The 18,579-nt window shown below is 46.8% G+C and overlaps 1 protein-coding gene across 2 annotated transcripts in view; it reads left to right on the top strand.

Moving 5' to 3' along the window:
* Positions 1–18,579, top strand: part of PHF14 (PHD finger protein 14) — a 2,413,061-nt gene that overhangs the window by 1,247,925 nt on the left and 1,146,557 nt on the right. The window lies entirely within an intron of this gene.

Below are 18,579 nucleotides of genomic sequence, written 5' to 3'. Positions count from 1 at the left end.
TCCAGTCCCCAGTCTTGTCCTTTTATCTCACACCCTAATAGTCCCTTTACCTCCTCCCCATTTTACTCTCCCTATTCTGTCCCTCTGATGTTTACTCTACCCACTGATCCATCCTCTACTACTTTCTTAGCCCAAAGCTCCATCTTCCCACTATACTCATCTTTAGTGTTTCATTCACATTGCAGAACCTCTCACGCCGAAGTACCATTATCTTTCACCAACTAATACCTCGTGCACATGCTTTCTTTAATGCTCTGCACTGCACCATCCTTCCTCTACCTAGACCCGTGGCCTGCCTTCTCCTCCCTTAATGTCACCTGAAGAATCCACAATGACTAGTCCCCTCTTCCCTCCTTTATTCTCCCTCTTGATTAGTCCTCTGCATCAGATGGTTCCTCGGTCCAACTGCTGTCTTCTCGTTTCTCCCCCAAGTCAGGTGACAAGTTTCAGAAAGCATTAAACCCCCTTTTGTACGCTGTTTTGGCAGCTTTTTGTAATGGTGGTCTGCTATGAGCAAGTCCATTTAGGATTTCATATCCACGTTACACAGTTTTCAAATTGCCTGTTTGTCTTGCACCGCTTTCCTATGTTCCTCCGCTCGCTGCTTCCTCCTTGGTGAGCACTGAAGTTGGGTAACTGTGCAAGGTTTTTTTTGTGGTTCCAGTCCTACAGGAAGAAGAGAGAAACAATTGTGCACAACAGAGGTATATAGCAAGAAGTGGTACTTGGCAGTTATAGCCAGGCATAGGTTGAAGGGACAGAGCTGCGGCCCTCCCAAACTGCACACCTTGCCACTGGAATAGGATTCGCTCTGGCAAAAAGTAGGCTTCCTGCCGCATGTTGAGGGCTCCTCCTCTCCACAGGAGAGGGAGAAGGGGGGTAGGAGTGAAGAGGGGGAGAGGGAGGGAGGGGGAGAAGTAGAGGGGGTGAGAGGTGGAGGGAGAGAAGGAGAGGGGGTGGGAGGTGGAGGGAGAGAAGGGCAGGGGAAGGGAGGGAGGATACTTTGAATACACTTGTACCGGAAGGTCTTAAACAAAACATGTCAACAACAACTATTTTCCAAGCTGGCACTGCCTTTTGGATCTTTCACTGGATCCAAGACATCCCTCTGCTGTTAGCAGGCTTTGAGACCTCTCTAGAAATGGACCTTGCATATTTGCAAGGTTTTCTTAGTAACATATTGCTGATATTTATTTCTTGTACTTAAACATGTTCGTGGAGAACTCAGACTAAAATAATTATACTCCTATCTGCCTGGTGATGGGACACCCGATATTTGATTTAGCCTCTTGCAAATACTGAATGGAACACATAGGTAATATTTAAGGATATAAATTGTCATACAGTTGGAAGATTAGGTAAAGGCTTCTATGTAAGGCTATGTGTTAAAAGTATAGGAGCCAAACTAAGCTATTCACTTGCCCAGATGAGCCAATAATGTTCTAAGGTACTAACATTGTTCAAATCTTGGATTGTGGTTAAGCCACGATAATTTGGCCTCTGACTTTCTTTTCTGTGAAGTAAGGCGTGCTCGAGCATGTACAAGTTGTAGCTGAAGATGTCCCATCTCATCGTATCTAGGTAGCCAGGTGGTTGCTCGTGGTGAAGTAGTTTTTAAAAAAAAAAAGATAATGCTTGGAACATGCCCAGCAGGAGGCTTGAAGAAAAGCAAAAAAAAATCACCTTGAATCAGCACAGTAGTTACTGTTGGTCAGTTCTTCTGGAGATGCTTTAAGGTGTACATGACAGTCTCAACTCCAACCAGGTGCTCTTGTTCAGCCACCTGAGCTATTCACATGTTCTCCTGGTTTCGTTTCCCCAAGTCACCAATAATTGACCATTGTCCAAGCACATCTCTAGAAGAGTAGTGTGGGTTGGTCAGAGGTTTCACGCTCAACTGGATGTCTTCAAGTAACGACGATGCCACCAAAAAGCAAAGGTTTACACTTGTGTTGCATATTGTCGACAATGGTGATACCTCCTTATGTCCTCTGTTTCCTGCTCGGCACTGTGCCATACTAGGCAACCGATATTTCACTGTAATTCCATTCCTTGGCCTGAAAGATATCTTGAAACATGTGTTGTACACTTTATCAGCTTGGCTTATGAAAGGGAAATTTCAAAACCTTTACTCCCAGGATCTTAAAAGGGAGTCTAACCACAGATAATACTCCCCCAGAAAGGTCATCCAGACCCGAGAAAGAATGCTATCCTGATTGCATAGTATTCCTAAAACAATTCGTTTTATGGACCAAATTGGATCATTTGAGAATCTAGCTACATGATTGGTGCTTCTTTCTTCGATCCAACACAGGACAATATAAAATCCCATGGCGCAGTCAATAAAATGAAGTGTGGCCACAGGAAGACGAGCTCTTTAAATTCTGAAATCTTTTCACAAACCTGTTGAATTGTTTAACTGCTCTTCTCTGAGTACTGAGACTACCCATTTTGGCTCATCATAGTGTCCCTCAGTGATAGCAGAGAATCCCATCTAACTGGTGTGGTAATGCGTCTCCAGCTAGCTGAGTGGAGGCTCAAACAATGTGTATGAGTTTATTTGTTGTTGTGGCGGAGGGCCTCTCTTTTGCTCCTTGCTAAAATAAAGCCTGGTCAGCCCAGTTAAACTTAACTTGGGAGATAATGACTAGGTACTGTAGCCAAGCCATGCATATGCTGTAATGTTTGTGGTCTCAGTAATAAAACAATGTATGTGTCCATTAATGTATTTCTGCTCTTGAAATAAACTCATACACACTGAGAGTCAAATTAGTGTATTACCTATTGGCAGACTTTGTTTCAGCTTCTTAATGAGTTCACCTTTCTTAGGGGTCCAGTGAAAATGCTACAGAAAAATATTCGAAAACAGCATTTGGTTGTATTATTGTTAGGGTGTTTATTGAGCGCAGACCTAGCTTTGGGAAGCAACCGAGCGCTTTACAATCATATGGGAGGAACACAGTGAGGGAAGCCGAGAAAAAGGGAGCAGGGATCTAGCAGGAGGGTGGGGTGGGAAATAGGCTGCAAGGGATCTACAAGCAACCAGGGGAGGAGACAGTGGGGAGCAGACCACCAAGTCTCAGGCAGGGTGGGGGAGTGCAAGGTGTGTGGAACCAGCTCTTGGCAACTAGCCATTCCTTAAAGAGGATTGTCTTGAGCTCTTTTCTGAACTGAAGAAGCAATGGGGTAAGTCTGATGTTGACGAGGAGGAGCACCAAGAGTTTTGGAGCTTAGACTGAGAAAGCCTGTCTTCTCTGGTTCTTTCCTTCCTGCACCGTCAGACTTCAAGTCTGCACATTTCCTTACTTCTGGTGGATCACAGGCCTCCAGAGATACTGAGTTTCTCAGTGAGGTAGTTTGGGGACTTTAGGGTGACAGCCTTGTAGATTATGCATCATGATTTGAAGATGAATAGTGGCTTTCAGAGGGAGCCAGTGCATTTCAATGAGGGTCGGGTGATAACTTTTTTAGTCCTTTGAGTCTTGCTGCAGGATGCGGGACACATTTTAGGGTGCCAGGATAGTCACCGGAAGGCCTTCCAAAAGGACATTGCCCTGTCTATGTGAGAGAGGACCAAGACTTGGATAGTGGATCTGAAGTTGTATTTTGGGAGTGCAGGCTTGATTTTCCACAGGAGAGAAAGTTTGTATGAAGCTATTTGTGTCTTCCATACTATGTGCTATTCGAAATGTGGGGTATCTGTCGATGTTGAACCCAGGGTACTTGGCGCATGTGGCAAGCCAGTTCTGGATGTCTGAGTGTCCGGTGTTGTTGATCAGCAGTACCCCTCCGTCTTGGAGGGGTTGGACTTCAGATAGGCACTGGACATCCAGGACTAGATAAATGCGGCCTTGAGCCTGTGGATGTTTTCGATGAAGGATATCTTGAGTGATCTGCATGTCATCTGCATGTTGGCGGATCCGATGTTTATAGCAAGGAGGCTTCAGAGCGGTTCCATGTAATGATTGAAGATCTCGGGGGACAGGATGGATCCCTGCGGGACTCCACATAGGATGGGTAAGATTGGTGATTTAAAAGAATCAATTTGTATGAAATGTTAGCAAGGTAGGATTTGAACCATCTGAGGACAATCTTGCTGATCCCCATGCAGCAATGTAGATTGTCGGTTAAATGCAGCTGAGAGGTCAAGGGGAACTAGGTGGCAAGGATGCCCATAGCCTAGGTACTCTTACATCATGTCCCCTTTCCTGCATATTGCATGGGCGTCCCATCCCAAGGGACGAGCAGCATAACCTTTTTCACCAGAAAAAACCTTCTTCCCCTTTAAATTTAGAGGCGTGCGGGGGGTGCAGCCCTGGGAGCATGCGCTGCCCTGACTCCGCCCTCCCGCGCCACACCTCATAGACGCGTCGACAATAGATTAACATTGCCTAATGACACAAGTTTTATTAGGAAGGAGGATGGTGGGACGTATGGAGGAAAGGAGAAGCGTTAGTCACTACAGTGAGTAACTTATAATTACTCTTATGTCCCGTCCCCTTTCCTACATACTGCATGGGCGATTACAACTGAGTGTAGTCCCAGGGTGGAGAGGAGACCCTCCTTAAGCAAATAGGTTTCAAAGAACCACCTGTCCCAAAGCTGCATCTGATCTAGAGCCGGTGTCCAAACAGTATTGCTTGCAGAAAGCCGAAGGGGTGGCCCATGTGGCCGGCCTGCTTATGACTTGCCAGGGGACATCCCGATGGAATGCGTTGGCCGTTGCCTTGGCTCTGAGCGCGTGGGCGTGCATGTTGGCCGGCAGTGGCTGAGGCTGTCCCTCGTACGCTTCTTTAATTGGAGAGACCAATCAACGGGCTATGGAGGCCTGATGCCCCGGTCTTGAGCGGCCGAAGGTGACCAACGGTGCGTCCGACTTGCGGAAGCCCTCGGTACTGTCCAGGTAGAATTTCAGGGCATGCCTGACATCGAGGCAGTGCAGAACTGTGTCTCGTCATTAGGCTAAGAAAAAAACGTAGGCAGCACCATTTCCTCGTTCAGATGGAATGCGGACGGCACCTTAGGTAGGAATGCTGGGTTTGTCCGCAGGACTACTTAATCCTTGTGAAATGTAGTATAGGACTCTGAGGCGACCAGCGCCTGGATTTCGCTGACTCTGCGAGCCGAGGTGAGGCCGACTAGCAAGGCCGTCTTAATGGTGACCAGCCTGATGTCCGCAGATGCCATTGGCTCAAATGGTTTGTACGCCAGGGCCCCGAAAATTATGCTAAGGTCCCATACAGGGTGTGGCCTCATGATGGACGGTTAGAGTCTGGTGAGGCCTGTCAAATGCTTCTTGACAATCGGGTTGCAAGACGAGAACACCTCTTCCTCCAAGTTCCTGTAGGCCCCAATGGCTGCCAAGTACGTGCAGCAAGTGTCTACCTGCACACACGAATGGGCGAGGTGCGGCGAGGAGAAGAGCACGTCGTTCAGTGTACATGCAAGGGGGTTGATACCTTTACAGTCTACCAAGTGGCAGAACCTGGTCCACTTGCTCTTGTACTGGGATTTCTAGATTAGCCTGGGAAAGGCCAAGGTGACCTAGCGTGATCTGCTCAGGAACCATGCTGTGAGGACTAGTTTACCATGCCCCTGTGCTGCACCAGAAGATGTGCTGGGTCCGTTGGAAGGCGAATTGGAGGCCTCTCTGAGAGGCAGAGCAGCTCCGAGAACCATGGCCTGGCTGGCCACCATGGAGCTATCAGAATGACGCTGAGTTGGCGAGACTCCTTGATCTTGCATATCACCCTGTGTATCAGCGGTGTGTGCAGGAAGGTGTATGCTGTCATGCTGTTCCACTGAATCTGAAATGTGTCGCCCAGGGAGCTGGGGCCCTGTCCCTGCCAGGAGGCGAACTGTTGGCACTTCCTGTTTTCCCAGGTTCCCATCTGCTGAAGATCTCCTGCAGGTCGTTCAATTAACACTCGTAATTGTCCGCTCCAAGCCTGCTGAGCCTTTCCGCCTCCATTCCCCCAGAAGGTGGACGGCCGGGAGGTAGATGTTCTCCAGGGCCCATGCCCACATGCTGACGGCCAATCTGCACAGTGGAGGGGACCTGGTACCCCCCTGCTTGTTGACATAGAACATTGAGTTGTCTGTCTGAATGAGGACAACCTTGCCCGCCCTGAGCGCTAGCCAGATGGCCTTCAGTTGCAGCCAATTGATGTGGTATTCCTGCTCCTGCCGGGTCCAGGTGCCATGGACGCAGTGGTTGTCCAAGGTGGTCCCCCATCCCTCGAGAGAGAAGTCTGTAGTGATGGTGATCTGTGGGGAAGGTTGCCGGAAGGGCCTGCCCGACCACAGGTTGCAATCCCTGGACCACCATGTGAGGTCTGGGTGCAGAGAAGGATGAACGTTGACCATCTCTGCCTGAGAGCCACACTCCTGGTTCCATGATGCTGCAAAGTGCAGCTGTATCCTCCTCATCCTGAGTTTTGTGTGGGGGACGGCCAGTAGGACCATACTGAAATGTATCATGGATATTGAAAGGGAGACTGTATTTGAAGGATAAAATTATAGGGATACACCTTGTCAATTTTGGCATAAAGTGTTCCAGAAGGCCAGAACGCGAAGAAGAAGAAATGTATGCGGCACCCTGTGACCGAAATCAACTCTTCGACCTCATAATAATCAAGTATAGCAAACCTACGAGATTACAAATTCTGCACAGCCCTAGGAATCGATCAATTATTGAGCAATCTCCTGGGCACTTGCTCACAATAGGTAACCTTTTTCATGGAATTTCCCAAGTGTTTTCACCTTTGTCTTCCCACATACAAGAAAATATTGGTGTGGTTTGCGGGCGCAGCTCTTTTTTTGAGTTTGCATTCCCATTTGTAGATTTGAATTGGGGATAGACTGCAGGTACAATGAAGTATTTATTGCATGGCGTCTTATTTGGCAGACGTATAAGAATGTTTTAAATATGAATACTCGATTCTCGTACCTAAACAAAGCATCTAGCATTTCCTTTTGTCTGTGTTTCTGGGTATATGTGCTTTGTGGATGTATGACCTGGCATGTGCAAATTATTTGTGTAGTAATGTCTGTCTAGCTGTGAACCTATATGCACCTGTGATCTTTTGGTTTGAGGATTTTTGGCTCTGGCCATCTCTGGATGTGGATCATGCATGGGTATTATATGGCTGCTTATATTGATTTAATGTACAATATTTCTTTATTTGACTTATGGAAATGCCTGTGTGTTGCTGCATGCACATTTTGTCAATGTATGGTACTTTTGGCCCAGGGGCACATAGTTCAGCCAGGCACACACTGACGGGCATGGATTTAATATTGAGGATAGGAATCTCTGTACAAGAGTGTGTTGGATGGATGGGTGTATGAGAGAAAACCTTTCTCATTAGTTTAGTGGGGGGGGGGCAGAGAGATGGAGCATATAGTGAAGGGGACCATGAAACAACCTACTTGCTGTGTGTCTTGGTGAGACCGTGCAGATGGTGCCGGGAAAGCCGCCAAGAATGATTCCAGCAGAAGACTAGTCCAAGTAATTTTACTTTTCGCTTACGCACTGCTCTGACCAAATACCCTTTTGCTGTTCAGGGTTGGCAGTGAGAATGGCGGGGTAGATTTGCAGGGCATGTTTCCATTTAAATCTGACCCCGCTAGCCTCCAGACTTCAGGTGGAGTAGACACAGCCCATCAGTAATATTAGGTGTATCTTGTTCACATATAAATTGTTCTTCCAACCCACACATAGCCGCTTGCACACCTAGTGATGTCTGACTGTGAATCGTAGAGGATAATCTGTTTTTGTATTGCACAGATGCTCTTGTTTACTACCAAAATTGCCTTTGGATATGGTATTGCAATGACTAATCTTTCTCCCTCCTCCTGCGCAGGAATCTGAACGTGTCTGCAAACTTGTAACATTGTGTTTAGAAGAATCTAACCCCCAGAATATCTATCTGCATTGGGGCAGCACAAACGAGGGGGAGATAAAAACATAAGTGAAAGGGTGTTGCAGTTCAGGGGTCCAAAATGATTCTTACTCTTCACTGCTCACACACATGGGAACTCAATTGTCCCACTGGCAACTATTTAATTTGAAAATCACATGCCCCTGCTCACCCAATGAAACCCTAAAATTACCTAGAATGTGTCATTACGGTATAGGACATGAGAGTGGCAGAATAAGTTTATGCTGCATATATTTCACTCTTTAGGGGAATGGCACCTTTTTTTATTTTCCACTTAGTTTATTCTAGAAGAGCCCCATCTTTTAATAAATAAAAATGTATTGCTTCATATACCTCAATAAAGACTTACTTTAATTGTACCCACTTTCTTGAAATTCTCGTTATCCGTACCAACAACTTTCTTTCGGCCTGCCATTGTAAACATTACTTAAGCCTTACTCCTACGTCCCGTCCCCTTTCGTCCACCCTCTATGGGTGTCCCTTGCTAGAGACGTGAACTGAACCTTTTTCACCAGAAAACACTCTTTCCCCTTTGAATTTTGTTGCGTGCGGGGGCACGGCCCGGGAGCCTATGCTCCATTGACTCCGTCCACTGGCACCACACCTCAGTCCTCATTTCCGCAACGATGGGAGCAGACCTACCTCACCAACACTGTGATTGAGGCCTTTCTGCGGCTTGTATTTGCACGCGTGTCAAGTCTTCCCCAAGGACATTTGTCCCTACAATTTTATCTTTTTCACTTTTAGGATTGTGTTGTACAAGGTCCTCCGGTGCCTCACGCCTTCCTGGCGCAAGTTGGCCGCGGCAGCAGATGCCTGGTCTGTGTCGGTTGTTCCCTGTGTAAAGACCTGCATGTGCTCTGCCTTTGGTGCTTAGGCGAAGACCACGGCTGGGAAGGTTGTACAACCGGCTGGCTTGGTGGGGAGAGCTCTTCAAATGCTCTCCTCTGTACAACATAAAGGAGTACCTAAGGAGAAAGATTAAGAAGATAAGTAACTTGTTCTGAAAAGTACCCAGCAAGGGCAACTCTTTTCCAGGGCAGCGACCTAGTGGGGGGGGGCCCTAGTAAGCACTGTTGCCGGCAAGGGTACTGAGGCTTAGATAGCTACCAGCCTTGCGGCTTAGAAGTCCACGGACTCTCCCGGTCTCATAGCCGAGGGGCCACGCGGCTCTAATACTGGGCCAGAACCCCAGTGGCTTTGCTCCCATACCGGGATTATACCTGCGGGGGCACCTAAACGCAGTGATAAAAGCACTACCGAGGTCCACACCTGAGGTGCAGACCCAAGCCTACGTGATCAGGCAAGCATGCACAGGCCAAAGCCAGTAGACCCACAGATCCACAAGCTGCACGCAAGGTGCTGCTTGTTAAAATGGCCACACATCAAAATAGCCACACAAAGACAGTCTTTCTCCTTCAAATTTAGTTGTGTGCGGGGGCGCAGCTCAGGGAGCATGTGCTCCGTGCTCCCTTTACTCCACCCACCGGCACCACACCTCAGTCCCCTTTGATGCATCGGCTATATTACAATTGCCTAATAACACTTATTTTTTTTATTTTAAGGGTGAGGATGGTGGGACGCATAGAGGAAAGGGGACTAGGAGTACACTAGTCACTACGTATGTGTAATTTATAATTACTTCTACGTCCCGTCCCCTTTCCTCTATACTGTATGGGCGATTACCACTGATTGAAGTCCCGGGGAGGAGAGACGTTGCAACTTCGAACAACACATTTTTCAGGACTGCTTGGCCAAATGCTGCTCCGGATCTGGCATCCAAGCAATAATGTTTGCAAAAGGCTGAGGGGGAAGCCCATGTGGCCGCCCTGCTGATTGTTTGCCATGGCACGTGTCTTTGGAATGCCACTGCTGTTGCTTTGGCCTAGACCGCATGAGCGTGCATGTTTGCTCGCAACCTCTTGCACTATCCTTCATAAGCCTCCTTGATGGCTATAACTATCCACCTAGCTATCAAGGCTTTCGAGGCCTGACACCCTGGTTTTGACCCTCCGAATGTGATCAACAAGACATCTGATTTGCCTGTCCAGGCAGAATCTCAGCAGATCTCCTGATGTCGAGGCAATGTAACACCTTTTCTGCTTCATCTTTTGGGTTTGAGAAGAAGATTGGAAGGACTATTTCTTCGTTAAGGTGAAACACCACCACCACCACCTTTGGGAGAAAATAGGGGTGTGTATGTAGCACCACACCATGTCCCATTGGAATGTGGTATATGCTCTGATGCAACCAGGGCCTGAATCACACTGATCCTGCGTGCTGAGGTAAGGCCCACCTAGAGCGCTGTCTTAATAGTGACTAGTCTGAAGTCTACCGATGCCATGTAGTCAAATGGTTTATGGGCCCGGGCACTCAGAACCACAATGAGCTCGCAGTGGAGTTCTTGTATGCACCTATGGCCACCAGGTAAGTCTAGCATGTGTCCACCTGCACCCATGACTGTGCTAGATGTGCGGATAAGGAGAGTACGTGATCAAGGGTGCATCCTAATGGGCCTACACCCTTTTCCTTGGCCCAGTGGCAGAACCTGAGCCATTTGCTTCTATATTGACGTGTTTAGTTCCCCTTGGATGATGTCCAAGTTGCCCTGTGACAAATGGAGGTGTTGCAAGGTTATATTCTCAGGAACCAGGCTGCTAGGGATAACTTCTCCAGGGAGGAATGTATTACCGCCCCCACTTGCTGGGATAATAGTGGACTCCCCACCCTCCCCCCCTCACCCTAGGGAGGTGAACTGGTGGTTGATTCGACAGTATCAGTAGCTCTGAGAATCATGGTCTGGCAGGCCACCGTGGTGCTATCAAAACAAGATGTAGTTGATGCGCCTCCTTGACCTTGCAGATGACTTTGTGAATTAACGGAGTTGGCGGGAACACGTATGTCCACTTTCCATCCCACTGAAGCGGCAAGGCATCCCCCATTGAGCCTCTGCCCCGTCCCATCCAGGATGCAAACTGTTGACACCTCTTGTTGAGCCCAGTAGCAAATAGATCTATCTGGGGATGACCCCGCCTGCTGAAGAGCTCCCTCAGGACCCTCTCATTCAACTGTCAAGTTGTCAAGTCCCAGTCCCAGAACCTGTCCCTGTCTAGGTTGGACTCCGTCGGCAGGTGGATAGCTGGGAGCGAAATGCCGTTCACCAAGGCCCATTGCCGTATTTCAATGGATAGGCTACACAGGGTTTGGAGATCTGGTGCCCCCCTGTTTCTTGAGGTAGTACATGCAAGTAGAGCTGTCTGTCTGAATACAGGCTTGGCTGTTGTTGATAGTCGGGAGGAAAGCTTTCAGAGCTAGCTATATCGCCATCATTTCAAGCCAATAGATGTACTTGTCCTGATCCTCTCTGGGCCATATGCTGTGCACACTGTTGTTGAACAGAGTGGGTGCCCATCCTTTGAGGGAAGAGTCCGTCGTAATGGTGTATGCCGGCCGGGGCTGCCTGAACGGTCTACCCGCCATGAGATTGGTGTCCATTCTCCACCATAGTAGGTCTTGGTGAAGATGCATTGGTATGGTAATTAGCACCGCTTGGGAACTAGTTTGCTGGCTCCATGAGGCTGTAAAATGAGGCTGGTATGAGGCATTGACAGGAGGCAGGCTGCTACAATCCCCAGCAAATGCTGGTACCACCATGCCGAAGTCCTCTCCCTGCTGAGGAAATTCTCTGTAGCCGAATCGCTGCATCCTTGTCCGCAGTGAAGAATATCATCTCTGCTTTTGTATCCCAGACAAGACTTAAAGTCAAGGACTGTGTAGGCTGGAACTGGGACCTCTTGAGGTTGAATGACAACCCCAGTTTGTAGAGAGTATGGCTGCTGTATTCTTGACTTCCGCTGGAGATTCCGCACGAACCAGCCAGTCGATGAGGTATGGATGTACATGGTGACCTTCTGATCCGAGTAGTACTGCCACCTCATTAATGAGTCTTGTAAACACCCGCTGGGCTGAGTTGAGGCCAAACGGGAGGACTCTGTATTGGAAGTGCAAGCCCATGACCCGAAACCATAGGAAGGACCAATGGGGCTGCCAAATTTGAATGTGTACATCCTTCAGATCCAGGGAGCACATCCATTCTCCCCCACCAAAGGGACTCCGCTATTAGCGCTGGCGTAACCATCTTGAACTTTAGAAGGGAAAGGTAAAGGTTGAAGGACAGATCTAGGACAACCCGCAGTCCTTCCTGGGTCCTCTTCTGTATTGCGAAGATACAAAAGTAAAACCCAAGCCTCTCTGCAAGGGGGGGACTTCCTCTACGGCCTCGCTCACTACCAGAGAACGGATCTCTGCAAGGAAAGATGGCGTCACAATCTATGCGAGGGGGTGGGGGGGAGAAGGGGAAGTGTGTGGTATAGGAAGGCGGAAGCCCTGGCATATATAAGTATTCACAGGCCCGCAAACCGTGCCCGTCAGGATTGAAAGTGAAGGGCAAGTCTGCCCCCCCCCCCCCTGCCTGAGAGCTGTGTATCTTGATGTCCCAGTCACTGCTTCTTTCCCTCTGAGGCTGGTGCCTGGGAGGGGGACTGGAAGAAGCTGTTTGTGCCAGTGTTGGCTGGGTGATCTGTCGGGCTGTCTAGAGCAGTGGTCTTAGAAGACCCTGAAACCACCGATAGTACGACCTCTGTTAAATCGCACCTGGGCCTGTCCAAAGCTCTTAGTAGCCAGTTTTGCCAGTATAGTCAGTGATAAGTTGTTTGGGTGATGTTCTTTTTCTTGTCTAGCTCTTTATCGGTGGAAGAGTGGAACAGGTCCCCTGCTTCAAATGGGAGGTCGATAATAGGGACCTGCGCATCTAGATTAAACCTAGAGCCGCGCAGTCCGCCTCATGTCTGTAGCCACAAAGATGACGCTGCCTGGCGTATAGATCTCTGAAACATGCCTGTCTGTGAAACGGGAGATCTGGGGGGAAGTCAGCTATCGCCTTCCATAGTTTCTGATTTACAGCATGGCATCCGCATTGGCTTGCCGCAAGTGGAGTGTGGCGTTGGAGTACACCTTTTTTCCATAGGCCTCTAGGACCTTCTCCTTGCCTAAAAGGGTTCAAGTGGATGATGAATTGGAAATCTGAGGTTTGGCGTACATTGACGCTGCCACAATGACCGTAGAATGCAGCTGTGGGTGCACCCACAGGAGGAGAGAGTCGCCTTCTACCTGTCTGTATTTAGCGTCGAGCCGCTTGTTGGTTGACTGTGTCGAATGGGGTTTTGTCCAGCCCTTCTTCACCAGGGCCTCCACATCCTTTTGTAATGGTATACCTGATCTGGTGGATGAGCAGATAATCAGTACCTCTGCTAGGACCCCGTTCCTCTGGCTGCGCCTTTTGCGGATGTGGAATTCCCAGGTACTCCGCCACTCCCGCTCACCTGTCATGGAAAGCCCTTGAAGATGGGGAAAGTATCTTGTTTCTCATCATCCTTGTCCACAGTGTCTTGCAGGTCCTTCGAGCCTGTTGGTAGTGTATTTGGGGAGGGGGGGGGCCTCTGTAGGTGGGGGTAGGGCCATGCTGGCAGATTGCGGCAGGGCCTCCGTGGCCTGATAAAATACCACTGCTGTGCTCGGACCTGCCGACAGCACCAGAATTTGTAGTTGCACTGTCCCAGTGGCTGAACTGGAGCTGAAACCAGCTGCCGAGGAAGCATAGGCAGGATGATGAGAATATTCTCCATTTGTGGCGATTGCATGAGAATGAGGAACTTGTCAAAAAAGCATTCTTCACACGTGGATGAGTCAATCTCCTGTACCCGCACGGCCGTCTGGATAGGTGTTCTCCCTGCGCTGTCTCTGGTATGGGCGTAGCCTGCTTCTGTGTAGTGCCGTGCACCATGTAACCTGCTGTGTGGACATGGGAGACCATTCCACCCTGGGCGTGAAGTCTGGCCTTTGCGATTCGCTGGAAAGGCACGCTTCTGAACGTCCCACCATCGTCGCCCTTAAAAAAAAAAAAAAAGTATTATTAGGCAATTGTAATATAGCCGATGCGTCAAAGGGGACTGAGGTGTGGTGCCGGTGGGTGGGGTAAAGGGAGCGAATGCTCCCAGAGCTGCGCACCCGCACAACTAAATTTGAAGGAGAAAAACAGTCTTTTCTGGTGAAAAGGTTTCTGTTCCCGTCCCTAGCGAGGGACACCCACACAGTATGGAGGAAAGGGGTCTATGGACTAGGAGTACGTTTGTCACTACAGTGAGTAACTTATATTTTTTTTGTCTCACTCAACTGCCTTCAGTATTGACCGCTCTCTGTTGTCCACACTTTGTCACGTTGGTGTTTTGATAGCACTCTTCATCTCCCCTCATCGTATCCCCTTGACCTCACCCCTTTTGCCCCACAATTCATTTAAAAGAAGTCATCCGTCAGTCAATTTTTCCCTCAACGGCCCAGGTGGAAGTTGTGCAGAGGATATGTGGTCACCTTCTGTTTTCACTATGCACAATACGCTAGGATTTGCATTTCTTTCCTTTGTGTACTCCAGCATTCTCTTTTGTAAATAAGATGATGTTTTTCTGCTTCTGCGAAGTTTACAACTATGTGTATCCAACCGACTTCCTTTTGTCTAGCTGCTTTCGGGTGGCTATATAAACCCACATAACGTCTTTATTAAACTTGAAGTAATTACCTTCCATCTAATTCCAACTTGGTAGTTTGTCTTTCTCTACCCTAAATTATAATATTGGATCTAATTTCTTTCAGTTATTATATATTCAGTTATTATCGATTGCTTGTCACAACCAATTTAACTCATTTATTTACACCCTCATTTTCTAGTAGCAGAATCTGTTCTCACCTCTGTTCGTAATCTCTAAACGTCTTGTGTATAAGATTCCACTATTAGTCTATTCTTATCATTCTACACACACACACACGCACATATGACAATGTGCACTTTTTGTTATGTCCTTATTATCTGGTTCTCAGAAAGAATCTATTGAAGCCTGCTTTGCTGAAATTTACACCCTGATTCATGGAATTATTTGCATGTAAAACGCAGATTTGCGCAACATTCTGGCCGAAAATCCCCATCCTTCAGACAGGGATTTTCGGGCAAAATGGCACGCAAATCTGCATTTTACGTGCAAATAATTCCATGAATCAGGCAGTTGATGTCAGACGTTTACAAGAAGCAATGCTATTGTCCAGCTGCACAACTGACAACCTGGTGACCTTTGCATTTGCGACTTAAGACACCATATACCTGGTCCTTATAAAACCACTAACATTTCCAAGTGAACCAATAGGAACAACAAGTATAGACCACAAGTGTAGGGAAAAGCAAGGAGGAAAAAGGGGATGGAAAATAAAAAACACAACACCATGTAAATGTTCATCATATCACTTTACCGCCATTCTGACTAGAACATATACACCTATTTCCATACCACGTATTCAGCAGGTATTTTAATATTCTTGGTTGAAAAACATGTGTTCCTTTTCTGCCACGTATTCGAGGTAAGGCCCCCATATGCGGGAGAACCTGGACAGCTTCCCTTCGGCCATAGCTGTAAGTTTTTCCATCCCCATTATTTATCAAACTTTCACCCACCAGAGAAACACATTTCTTAAAACCACCCAGACATTATAAGTTTGGGCACACAAAGGATTGGACTGTGTGACTTTGAAGGACTGGAACTGGTCCCCCCCAAACTCAACCATTTAGTTATGGCACACTGACAGAAATAGGATGATGATTTCATGGAATTTCCTTTTATTGTGGCTCATTTAGTATGTATTTATGTATTTATTCTGACTGTTACACTTTTTATGGTGATGGCGAAATACGTTTGTTATATATCTGTTTATATACACACGTATTTACTTGTGTGTGTATATATTTTTTGAAAACTGTAGTTAAGGGACAGATTTAATGCAACAAAATCCTTAAAGTTCAGTGGTTGTGGGAAGTGATGATCATCTTAACTCTGCGTCCCCGCCACCCCCCTGATAACCCGTACGGTCTAATGATGTTTTATTTAAATACTGCTTACACCCAAGCGCTTAACATAGAATACATATACATACAATATCGCCCATCCGGAGTTGGCATCATTTAACTGCCTCGGGAGGATGAAAGGATGAGTTGGCCTTGCAGGGATTTGAACCTGCGACCTGCAGATCACACACAGATCACAGCAGCGAGTGCTCAATCCACTGAGCTATCTAATTTGCCTCTAATTCTGTTTGTTATTGTGAATCCCATCGGGTATGTACATGCTCATGGGCTTAGCAATAGGGGGGGGACACTGAGTTAAGATGATCATCCCTTGCCAAATCCGCTGAATTTCACGGGTTTCGTTGCATTAAATCTGATCACCTTAACTGTCTCTTAATCAAAGTTATTTCAATTAATTTCAAGGTTTTTGTTATATCATATATTATTCAAGGGCACCTTTCCATGGCCTTTGGCCCAGGCCAGTGAGCACAGCTTTTGCCCGTGCCCACTGTATATTTTAAAACACTTGGTTCCTTTCTAGCCCACTAGTCATGGCCTTCTGCCGTAGCCGCTTCGCAAGTTGCACCAATAGGTTTCTTTGGGACCCACTAGCCATGGCCACTGTACATGTTCCACCTATAGGTTTCCTTGGGGTTCACTAGACATGTCCTTGGGCCCTAGCCGGTCAGTACAGCCTTTAGCCGTGCCCACTCTATATTTTAAAAACACTACATTTCTTCCAAGCCCACTACTAGTCGCGGCCTTCGGCCATGGCCAGTGACCACGACCTTTACCCGTGATCGCTGCACATGTTGCACCAATAGTTTTCTTTGGGACCCACTGGCCAGAGCTACATGCACAAAGACCAATTTCCCCCTGCTTAGTAGATCACAACAGATGCCCCCCATTTTTTTGCTCCTCAGTTTCCATCCCCTCTGATGATAATACGGCAGTAATCACGTGGCAATTACCGCGTAATTAAACAGTTCTCATATACGCTCTCCATGTAGCTGATTCCTTTTCGTAGGTACCCCATCCACATCAGTTGATTTTTACCTCCCAGCCCCCTCGCATTACTCCTTTTCTCTCTTTGCTTTGTGTAAAGCATTGTTGTTCTCGTGAGATTCCCCCGATAATACGAAAATTTCTTAACTGTAGCTGGTATCCCAGACAAGCCACAACTCCTCAACTTCAGTGTCTTCTTTCCCCCTCCCCACCTATAGTCTGCAATTTGAACGTTTTTCCTCCTTCAATAGCCTTTTTGTCACCGTTAGTGTTCGCATTACCCCCATATTATCATGGTAATTGCTTGCATCAAGCAAAAAAAGGCAGATTTTTTATTTCTGAAAAGGCTCTCTGCTGCAAAGCACCATGGGATATAAAGCTATAATTTTGGGAAAATTGACTGGACGGAATAACCGCAATCCTGTTCCGCTTTGTTCCAAGTTGTTCTTATTTGGTCCATTTATGTGCAGTGCTTTTTGTGCTTTGGCGTGCAAAACTGTGGACTTTTCCTCTATGGGAAAAGTAATGGGAGTAGGCCGAACAGCTTTTTTTTGTTACTTTTTTAATAACTTTATCATGTTTTAAAAAATCGTCTATGGGGGGCAGACAATCATTTCGTTTGGAAAATATCAGCCAAATCCATCATGCAAGTCAAAAGTTAATAGCATAGAATTTTCTGATTTCCTATGGATCACGTTAACTATAGTGCATCGACTGACTAATGATGTATCTTAAATATAGGCCATCCCAATGTGATCCTACACTTCTGAAACACATGTTTTGAATGGCTCATTGTGCACCTTCAGAACAGAATGTCATTTGAACTTCTGCACCTTGTTTACAAATCTCTAAACCATTCTCCCCAAGTATTTTATCTTCATTCCAAACCATCACTTGGCTCTGCCCCCATTACCCTTCTAATAGACACCTTTCTTCTTTGCCACGTTCTCCTTCCTATATTCATTCGAACGCATTACCTCATTCCTCTTCAAACCCACTTTACAGGTTTGCTATGTTTCCTAATGTCAAGACATCACCGAAACCCCAGTTCAGATCCTTGAATTTTATAACTCGGACACACAGATTATCTTTAATACCTGTAACATGCTGTGTACGTGTTCTCCAAACCTCTAAAATTCATATTTTGATATCTTAAGTTTTCTAGTTTGCTTTAATCATCCCTAGGACCCCGATTTTGATAGATTGCTTAACAACTGCGACCTACCACTTAAGAAGGGGCTATGTAAATAAACTAATAAACATAATGACCCAGACATTATTATTGCACACTTAAGCCAGTATTATACCCTGGCAAAGCACATGTCGAAGCCACAAGTTATCAAAACATAATTCGGTTTATCTGACAATAACTGAAACTGTTATGAAAGCCATTTTTAAAAATAATGGATATACTTTTTTTTCGAAGGATATGATACGAGGGTTCTGCTATTTACACTTGCTTTGTCCATTGCAGGCGTTTTGATGCAGAATCGAGGAATCCGTCATCTCTGACCTTGAATGTTCCATTTGCATTTCAGAGTCACTGCTTTGTGGTGCATCCAGTAATAGTAATACATGACCAGTTCCATCATTTCAGAATCTCTTTTAACGTTTAATTGTTTCCTGCTTTCACACCTTATGGATATGCCAATAATTCAGACACCATCTCCCCTGCACAGCCAGTGCACA

The sequence above is a fragment of the Ambystoma mexicanum genome, chromosome 2q, assembly GCF_040938575.1.
Source record: "Ambystoma mexicanum isolate Mex_15411 chromosome 2q, UKY_AmexF1_1, whole genome shotgun sequence".
In the NCBI taxonomy this organism is placed as follows: Eukaryota; Metazoa; Chordata; class Amphibia; order Caudata; family Ambystomatidae; genus Ambystoma; species Ambystoma mexicanum.
The sequence above is the reverse complement of the archived record's forward strand: the minus strand, read 5'-3'. Positions and strand labels throughout refer to the sequence as shown.